At 58.0% G+C, this 10,377-nt stretch overlaps 1 protein-coding gene across 5 annotated transcripts in view; it reads right to left on the minus strand.

The window, feature by feature from the left end:
• Window positions 1-8,860, minus strand: part of ZBTB46 (zinc finger and BTB domain containing 46) — a 65,674-nt gene extending 56,814 nt beyond the window's left edge. For all 5 annotated transcript variants that reach the window (XR_003524516.2, XR_003524517.1, XM_027620923.2 and 2 more), the window contains exon 1: window positions 8,686-8,860. The gene's annotated coding sequence lies outside the window, so the exon portion shown is untranslated. The remainder of the gene's footprint in view (window positions 1-8,685) is intronic.
• Window positions 8,861-10,377: the final 1,517 nt, after the last annotated feature.

The following is a 10,377-nucleotide window of genomic DNA, read 5'->3' on the forward strand; positions in this document are numbered from 1 at the left end:
CCCCTGCCCTCGTAGGGTAGCCACTGAGTACCCTTACTCCACCTCTACTCACCGCCACCCCGAAGTGCACGACCCCATCACTGTCCCCCAGCCTGCGCCCCACTGCACCTGTCCCCAGAAGGCAGAGCCGTCTGTTTCCCCGAGGCCCGTCTCTGTCACTTCCCCAGAGGGACATGTCGGCCGGCAAGGGCCTCACTCGCGGCAGGCATGGGGTTGGGTGCAGGCTTGCCACACACTCACCTGCCGCCTCTGCAGGTCCCAGAAGGGACAACAGCTGACTGCAGAAGCCTGCACCACGCAAGACCGGGAAACACGGGTGCCAATGTGCCGGGGACAGACCACGGCCCACAGAAAACCACACTCACATCCTGACCCCGCACCTGTGAGCGTGATCTTGTTTGGAATAGGTCTTTGCAGGTTAAGGGGAGGTCATTACGGTGGACCCTGGTTCAGTATGACTATCCAGACACACGGGCAGGAGGCTGTGTGAACAGGGCCGGAGAGGCTGGAGTGAAGCATCCAAAGGCCAAGGAACAGCCAGGATTGCGCGCAGATGCCAGAACTGGACGAGGCAGGAGGAGCCTTGCTGGGAGCCTTTGCAGAGAGTGTGGCCCTGCCCACACTTGGACTTAAGCCTCTGGCCTCCAGGACTGCGAGCGAGTGAACCTCTATTGTGTAGACACCAGGTTTGCTTTGTTACGACCACCCCAGGAAACTCTTACCAGCCACGACCTAACTTACACCGACTGCTCGCTTTGTGGTCGCCTGACATGCGGCAGGAAGGATTCCTCCCCAGCGCCCTGTGTCCACCAGCACCCACCCCATCCAACTCAGCAGTGTGCGGTGAAGCTCTTGAGGGGCTCTGCGGTGAGAACCACTGATACAGTCTGCCCTCCACCCGGGAAAGCCATGCAGCAAAGCTGCTGGTGCTCGGAATCCGCAGGTTGGTGGGAATGGGAATGCAGCCCCTCAGCCGCCTGTGGCTCTGAGGCCGGGCGAAGCTCTGGTCCTTCCCCTGCAGGCTGCTGAGGGAGACGTGTGGAGCACAGCACACACCCGCCTGAGCCTGAGAAGTGTGGGGCAGGGGCCACTCCAGAGACACAGAGCAGGAGGCAGCGCTGCGGGGAAGGGTGGACCCAGGTGTATCCTGAGCCCCTGCCAAGGGGTGGTCCGCACACCACCATGGTGCCAAGGCCACCTTCTGCCGGCTCCGGACAAACCCGAATCTATATTGACAGTTACATGTTCATTTCAGGGTATACCAAAAAAAGCAACCAAGACATCAAACTCATGATTCCATGGCTATTCTCGCTCAAGACGAGGCAAAGATCAGTTTAAGGAAAAAGATGAGCATGAATGATCTCAACCAAATTTGGGTAATGTGCCACTAAGCTGAGGAGGTGCCCTGCCCTGCTGTGCCTTCTCCAAGGACGGCGTGGTTACTGGTCTCTGAGGAAAAGAACAAAACACATCTGGTGTTTGGCTGATCCCCCAGCCTCTGTGCGGGAGCAGACCTGCCCAACACAGTGAAGGAAGGCAGCTTCTCGGTGCTGACACTTCCTGACCTGCTCCTCAGGCCCCTGAGTGCACACGCCTGAGGACACTCACGGCTCTCTCCATCGTGAGCGCACCTCAGTACCACCAACAACCTTCCCGCCACCGGTCACTCACGCCAGGGTTTGTGGCAGGTGGGTTTCCACCACGTTCAAGAAAGCACAGTGACAGCCGCAGCCGTGAAGCCAGAGCAGAGAAGCCAAGTTCCAGATGGCCTGTCGCACCTTGACTGTTCACTACGTGGACCGTTCACCACGTTGTCCAGTCACGTTCAGGAGGCAGGTGTTAAACCAACTTCTCTCTCTCTTTTAAAATATTTTTAAGTTTATTTATTTAAGTAATCTCTACACCCAACATGGAGCTTGAACTCACGACCCTGAGACAAAGTGGAGAATGCCGTTCCTTTTTTTTTAAGATCTATTTATTTATTTGTTAGAGATGATGACTTATTTATTTACTTGTCAGAGAGAAAGTGCGCGTACACACATGCAGAGGGAACTGCAGGAGAGTTAGAGGCCAACCCCCCGCGGAGCAGGGAGCCCGACGCAGGGCTCGATCCCAGGACCAAGATCACGACCTGAGCCGAAGGCAGACGCTTCACGGGCTGAGCCAGCCGGGCGCCCCCCATTAAACCAACTTTAACTCAAAGGGACATCCAAAGACACTGTCACCTTTTCACTCCTTGTTCTGGTCTCATTCTGCCAACATAAGAAAAAAAAAATGAGAGAGTCAAGGTTACCCAATATTAAAAACTATTTTGTTCAGCCTCCCAGTGGGCCAGTCATGGACGTGCGTGTACTGCCCCAGTGGAGACTGTGTCTGCTAAGGAGCTCTGAAAAGGTCTTCAAAATATCTGAGGTTGAAGGAAAAAGTCTTCACACAAAACAAAAACAATGAAATAATATACAAATGTGTTTCTATATCACCACAGGTGAAGGAAAACAACCGTATTCTTGTGGAAAAACACGTAAGCTTCCATTTATGCAGCTACCCACGTATAACCAGAAGCAAAGAGAGAACGGCAAGCTACAACCAGCAGGTGCACCTCAATGATGCAGTGCCCGACAGAACTACCGAAGCGCATGGAGTGAGAGGAGACGACTCAGAAGTGTTCCCCTCACTCAACAAGAGCCTTAGCTTTTGTCTAGGAAGTGTCCGTGTGCTCCTAAATGTCCTGACTCCTTGGGGCGCCTGGGTGGTGCAATCGGTTGAGCGTCTGACTCTTGGTTTCGGCTCAGGCCGTGATCTCAGGGTCATGAGATCGCGCCCCATGTCGTCCGGCTCCATGCTCAGCAGGGAGTCTGCTGGAGCTTCCCTTCCTCTCCCTCTGCTCCTCTCCTGCTCATGCTCTCTCTGTCTCTCAAATAAATAAATAAAATCTTTTAAAAAATAAATGTCCTGACTCCTTCAGTTTCTCTTCAGAAATAAAAAATTACAGATGGTCACACGGCCAGTAATAGTCACTCCAAATCACAGGACAGGCACTTTGCGATGTTACTAAAAACGTTCAGAACGTAAGAAGACCCTGCGGCCGGCCCCAAGCACTCACCAGCTGTGAGGACCTAGTCTGCAAGACCTCACATCCTCAACTTTCTCTCATCTCAGAAGCTTTGTGCAGGGAAACTCCCACCTTTAACGTTTCAGAAGCGGAGGGAGGAAGTACTGACCGAGCAGGACTGAGAGACGCACGAAACGAAACGGGAAAATGAGGCGCTGAATGCGGGCAACAAGCCAAGCCTCTGCAAGGGGGGCCTCAGCCTGTCCGTGGGGCACGCCGCACGGGAGGGCTCATGGAAGGCTGCAGGAGCCTCCCTGCACCCACGCCTGCAGCCGGGCTGTGCACCGAGGGGCTCCCCAAGAGAAGAATGCAGAAGACCTTCACACTGTCATCCCTGGGACTTCCCTGGCCAGCCACCAAGACGGGCTCAGTCCCACAACAGACGGGCGGCTTCCTATGCTCCAGTGCCTGGACCCAAACACAAACCATGATATGACGCCACCCACTGCTGTTTGGGAAACGCCCAGCAGCGCCAACCTCCCTGCACACACATGGAGAAACACGAGGGAGGGGACCGACAGACGCTGCACCTGCTCAGGCCCAAGGGCCCCATCCCCCTCCCCAGGTGATGACCGCACGTGAGGAGGGGAGCATCTGACTCCACAAGGTCTGGGCAGGTTCCCTCTGGGGCACGGGACCACCGCCAGGCCCTCAGCAGGTCTGCACAATGAGGAAGGGCCTGTGTGCCCTGTAAGTCCTGGACAAACTGCTACCCTCCACAGCGAGCGCCTTCTTCACCTCAAAATGAAGCTGAGTAATTCTGCTTCTCTCAAAATTTCCTAAACTGACTTTGAGCTTCGTAAATAAAAGGATACTGCTGCTCAGAAGCCTCATTCCTTTAAGGGGATGGGACGAGAAAAGAAAATCAGCCGTTTTCAGATTTGAACGGGGCCACACCAAGACAAGAAGACCACAGACTACGGTTCAGTGATCACGGCACCACCTAAAGCCATAGGTGCCCAAAGGCTCTCACCATCTTCCTCCCGGGCTCTTCTGGGCGACCCTCACAATGCTGTTTTGACCCCGCTCTGGCCCCCTGCTGGCTGTACTCAGCTGCCCAGTCCCCACCACGCTGGGCTTTCCCCACGCAGCACAGGCAGCTCTGGGTGCTACGTGGGCATGGGGTTCCCGTCACACACTGTTCCTCTGTCGCGCGGGCCAGGGAGCGGATTACGTGAGTGTGTTTCTAAGAAAGCCTATCTGTCTGCATTTGCCCCTCAACACCCTGGAAACCAAGGGCCAACTCTGTAGGCAGGTCAGCACTGACTCTGCCCAACCGAGAGCCATCAGTCACTCTGCTGTCCGTGCCTCAGGCGTGACAGCAGGACTGAACGTTCAGAGTGGGACGGACGGAAGGCCGCAGGTCAGACCCTGCACTCGCCAGGTGACCCCCACACACACGGACTAAGAAGGTGACCTGCCTGAAGCCCCATCAGCCATAGCGCCCCTATGGTGCATCCCGTCCATCCCTCACGGAGGCAGCTCTTAACACTGAGGCTCGTAAACCATCCGGATGTGGCCCAAGACACAGAGGTGCCTTCTTCCTTTCTACAAAGAGAGAAGAGGGTGACAACGGGACCTTGGATGCACCTGTGCCAGCAAAGGGGAAGGCTTCTGCTGCGGTGAGGGGCCTGCAGATTGCACCCACGTGAGTCGCAAGGCTGTCCAGATTCTTTATATATGAGGCCGTTTTAAAAAGTGGTTATTCCCACACACGTGTGGATCCTCTTAGTTTTGTTGGCAAGTGGAAAGAACTCCCGGCTGACTAGAACAGGGGAGGAGGTGCGCATACCTGCTCCACCTGAGCAGGCAGTGATGGGGGCAAGGGACCCCTTCCCCGCGGCTCCTCCGAGACACAGAGTGGCCTGTGCACCCCTGTGGGAGGCGGGGTCTGAAACCGCTGTCACTGCCAGCCGCCCCCAGGAGCCACCTGACCCTGCCGTCCTGCCCTCTCACCAGCCATCCACCCTCGACAAAGCAGAGGTCACAACGGAACCTGCATCACAAGGTCTGGACCCAGAGGGTCAGTGCCCAACGGGGTAGGAGTCTGCACGGATGCCCTTTCCCTCTAGTGGCCTTTGGGGATTCAGATGCCCCCTTCCCCACGGTTTGCACTCTGTGCCCCCTCCAAGCTCTAGGGGTGTTTCACTAGCATGTGTCACCCACACTGGGTCACATTAGTGGTTCTTGTGTCTGAGGAATGCTCAACTTGTCCCAACAGATCACCAACTCCCTGCAGAAACTCTGTCCCCAACCTGGCCTAAAGGCTGGCCCATCACAGGTCCTCAACAACGCCCGAGTTGTCATGAGTGAGAAGCCCTGGGAACGTCTCTCTGATGTGACTCAAACACCTGTCGAGACACAAAAGCTCTGTAAATGCTGTTGAAAAATATCTGAACAGTATTTCTCGATTTCTATCCTAAAATACCTAGATCAGCAATTTTTGAGTCCAAATGATGTTAAAAAATACTTGGTAATTTTTCAATCTGAAAACGACTTAATAGCATTGTTGATAAGAAATTGAACAGGAAAAAAAAAGAAAAGAAATTGAACAGAAAACTTTGTGTAAATCACACTAAGGTTGAATTTGACCAGCCTAGCTCCTTTTATCCTTCAACACACAACTTTTTAGTTTGTAAGGAAAGGTTTTCTCTTTTCCACAACCTTTTCGTCTACAAATAATATCACAGGCCGTATTGTGCCATCACTGACAAACCAGATCACAAAGCCTAAGTGTGCATATATAAGGTACACAAAGTATTTAGGCTGGAATGGCAGAAAAGAGGGAAAACCTTCCCTGACCTCATGGTGTGAGACCCCAGCCACACCACAGCCAGAGCTGGGGACAGAGGACATCAGAACCCTGATCGGACGAGACAGTGTTTCAAACACTTAAATCAGTCCTGTGGCCTCAACAGAGATTTTTAATCATCCACTTATTCCTAGCAGTCATGCCATTAAAGCCAACTGGTACCAACAAGAAGGATCTCCTTTTTCAGGGGAAGGGTCAGACACACAGGGGAATTCTTGACTGTGCCATCGCTCAACAGACTTTAAGGTAAAATATGTTAGGTCAGAAGAAAGAAAAAGCCTATATATTTATGAGAACGTAAGTCACGGAGGAATATGAAACCCCCAGAGCAGGGGAGTGTGGTGGCAGGTGCTGTGACATGGGGTGCAAGGGAGGACAAGGAGGAGCAGCGGCTTCTAGAACTTTGACAGACCAGCCAAGAAGGCACCTGGGCACAGTGAGGAATCAGCTCAGGTTCCCGGGCTGTGGCACTTTCTAAACACCGTGCACTAAATGGGTCTCCTTGGCGCTTAGAGGCTGGTCTAAGACCTCTGGTAGAGAACAAAGCAGAAATGCTGTACAGCTGTCCCAGAAACACAGACCATAGGGACAGAGTGGCCCAATTTCTCTTAATTTGAAAAGCCCCACATAAGGACAATGTTGGAAAGTTCACTCTGTTAAAACTTAATTTTGTGTAACATGTTTGTAAATAACACCCCTTCTGACAGCGAAGGGACGTCAGGCTTGAGGATTTCCTCCAATCCCGGAGTGGTCTCGCCCTTTCCAGGAGTTCACCCCACCCTCTCTGTGCTACTGTGTGCCCGTGGAACACAGGTGTCATGGGAGCAAGGGTCCAAGGGACCGCCCTGGATAACTGAGTGGGGAACAGAGCATCAAAGAGGGTGGGTGCCCCTGCAGGCAACAGCCAGCCAGTCCTGAACACCGGAGAGTGGGTGTACACTGAGCTCTGAGCACAGGAACAATGCATTTTCAAACAGAAAACAGCTAACCCTGAGCAGAAATTATCCCATCAAAACAAAATTCCTACATCCAGGATGATGTCAACGACAGGTTCAATTAAATGTTGTCCCAAGGCTGGCCTCCAGGAAAGGCTGAATTTGGGGCTTCTGAATAGCCTAAAGTGAGTACATTCCACCATCTCTTAAAGAAAACTCAATAACCATCCCTCCCTCCTTCAGTAAAGGATATGAAGATGATCACTAGCTTTATAGGGGACCCAGGGCTTAAAACTCAGTAACTTCTGCCTAGGTAGACCTATTAATCCTTTCTGGAATAACAAAGCATCCCAAAGTTTTCAGTTCAAAACATGTAAAACTATCACAAAATAAACCAAGAGGAAAGATTCTAGTATGGTAAAATACTACTGTTTACTTCATTATTCATGTGAAAAACCCTTCTCTAAATTCCCTTTTGATGAACAAACCATTTTCCATTCTTGCAGCGTGCGGGGCCAGCCACAGAGTGAATCCACAAGTCTGTTACCCAAACGGAAAGTTAGCTTTGATAATAAATCCAATATGAAAGATTCTACAACACACAATTAAAATGCGCGCGAGCACTCCGTGCACAGGTGTCCGCGCCCAGCAGTTTGCAAAACGCGTTGCCTAATTAGCATTTCTTTAAACAATGCGGATAACAATCTTGCCACTGTAATCCTCGACAAATGCGCCGCTGAGATTGTAGCACGGAAAGCGTGAGGAAATTCGCTGAGAATCTCAGTCAAACTTTCTTTTGTTTATATTTCCTCGGTGTCAGAAAATATCTGTTCTTCACCCCTTTTGGTTTGTACCCAGGCTCCTCGGTCCAGCCCTATTGTGCGTGGTCCGTTAAACCTACAAATAATAAATTTGTTAGCGGGGCCCGGGGAACCCCAACTAGCCACAGCCCTCCTCCTGGCGTAGAAAATTCCCCATTTGCCATCGAATTGACTTGTCAGACAGTGACTCGTGCTACCCTGTGAAACTGACATGTCTATTTACGGAGAAACAAAGACACGGCTCGCGGCGGACCCGGCTCCCTCCGCGCGCCCCGTCCGCTCCGCGCGCCCCGTGCCCTCCGCGCTCCTCTGGCCGCCCGGCCCCGAGGCCCCTGCGCCCTGGTTTATCCAGCAATTAAAATGGAGACGAGACCAGTGCCCGGCGTCAGGGGGAGACAATGACCCCCAAGGCCTGGTGGGGCGCAGGGACCCGCCCGCGCCCACCTCCCGCAGTTCCGACTCTTGGCAAACTCGGCGCGGGCGGGTCCGGGTGCGGCTCGGAGGCGCGGGCGGGGGGCGCGCGGGACGGCGCGGGCGGGGGGCGCCAGGACGCCCCTGGGCTGCCTCCTGGGGCCGGGCGTTGACGCAGCAGAAATTACCAGCTGGAAAATTCCCCTTTCGGAGGTGACGGGGGAGGGAGCGCGGCGGCGGCAGGAGGCGCGGAGGGCGAGGGGCGCCGGGCAGCCCCGCCGCCGCCGCCGCCGCCTCCGCGCGCAGCCCCGCGGGGACCCTGCGCCGCCCCCGCCCGCCCCGCCCCGAGCCACCCGGGCTCGGGGATCGGCGGGGGCCGGACCGGGTCGCCACCGCCGCCCCCGGAGTCGCAGCCGGGGCGCGCCGATCGCCGCCAGGAGGGCGCCCCCGCGGGGCGGGGCGCAGTGGGGCGCGGGGCGGCAGGCGGCGGGGGCGCGCCCCGGCTCGGAGCTGCCCAGGCTCGGAGCGGCCGGGGCCGGGCCCGGCCGCGATGCGCCTACCCGGCCGCGCGGACAATGAGCCGGCGCCGCTTACCTGTGACCCCATGGGGCGCGGGCGAGGGCGGGCGCCGCGGCCGCCGGACCGGCGCCGGTGATCGCCGCCGCCGCCGGGCGAGCGCTGCGTCCGGGCGGGTCCGAGCTGCGCGCTCGCCTCGGCTGCTCCGTCCGTCTGTCCGTCCGTCCGTCCGTCAGGCCGGCGCGCGCCCCCGCGCCCGCTCCAACCCCGCGGCCCCCGCCGCCCGCGCGCGCGCCCCGCCTGCGGACCCTGACCCCGCCCCCCGGCGCGCGCCCGGCCGCTGCTGATTGGCCCGCGCAGCGCCCGGGCCGCGGCCACCGCCCCGGGCCCCGCCCCCGCCGGCCCGGCCGCCGGCCCCGCCCCTCGCTGGGCCACGGGCTCGGCGCCGCGGGGCGGGAGGGGGCCGCGGCTGGGGTCGGTTCCTCCCCCCCCCTCCCCCGTGGGCGGCCGGACAGCGGAAGTGCGGGCTGGAGCTCGCTGGGCATTGTGGGAAGCCCCCTCCCCTGGGTTGGCGGGGGGCGGGGGCGGCGCGGCGTGGGGGTCTCTGAGCACGGGTGCGGGTTCCCGCGGGGGCGCTGAGCGGCGGGCAGAACACCCCTACGCGAGATGAGGCTCGGGGCGAGGGCACTCCAGCCCCTTCCTCTACTGCGCACCCCGGCGTTGCCCACGCGCCTGTTCCTCGGGGGCGCGCGGGTCCCCGGGCCACAGGCTGTCCCCACGACCCGATGCGCAGTCTCGCCGCGCGCGTCTCGCAAACTTCGAGACTTCCCCACCTGCTCAGGCGGCTGTACGGACCTCGCGCTGTGCGGCGGAAAAGCAATGTCGCGGCTGTGGTGGGGCGCGGTGCTGAAGAGGCCCTGGGCGCTGCGCGCTCGCGCCGTCGGGGGACCTCGGCGCGCCCAGGGAGGGGCGCACCTCAGGGCGCGGGGCGCGCGTGACAGTGCCTGCCCCTGGGGCTTTGGTTTCGGCCAACTTAGGAGCGCCGGCGGCTGCGCGCGTGGGTTCTTCCCGCCGCGTCGTCTGTCCCGTGCGGGTGCGGCCCCCGCGAAGGGGCGGGAAAGTAGCTGCTTGGGCTTTGCCCCACACCGCCTGAAACGATCTGGAACCGTGCGGCCTGGGATGGGCCCTGCACGTCCCTTCTCGCCCCCGCCTCGAGCCCTCGGGCCGGCTGAATGGGAAGCGTGGCCCCACATTCCTGGCTAGCCTGTGCGGGGCAAAGGCCACCTCGCTTCCTCTCGCGGGCGCGGCGGTGGGAAGGGAGGTGAGCCTGTGGCTAGCCAGCCGCGCAGAGGAGTCGAGCACGGCCAGTCCATCCAATGGCGAGGCTCCGCGGGCAGTCTGCGCCTTGCCTCCCTGCGGGCCAAGCGCCGCGGAATTCCTCGGGAGGTGGGAGGCGGCGGACCATTATGGATGCTTTCTCAGGATGTGTAAGGAGGCATTCACTGGGCTGCAGCGGGAGGGCAGGCAGCGGGGGAAATTCTCCTTGAGTGAACAAGGGCGAGCCGCGGTCTGGCAGCCAGCGATGAAAGGCTCGGACACTCCCTCACTTGGAGCCGGCGCCTGGAAATGGCTGTGCAGACACCCTAAGCCCACTCCCTTCCCGCTGCCTGGTCTGGCCTTGCCGGCCCAGAAGCCCCCTCCCAAGCCTTTCTTTGGAGGACCCTCTCAGTCACATTGCCCTGCGCTGGAACAACAGGCCCACACTTCCTC

Source organism: Zalophus californianus, chromosome 8 (genome assembly GCF_009762305.2).
Source record: "Zalophus californianus isolate mZalCal1 chromosome 8, mZalCal1.pri.v2, whole genome shotgun sequence".
Lineage (NCBI taxonomy): Eukaryota > Metazoa > Chordata > Mammalia > Carnivora > Otariidae > Zalophus > Zalophus californianus.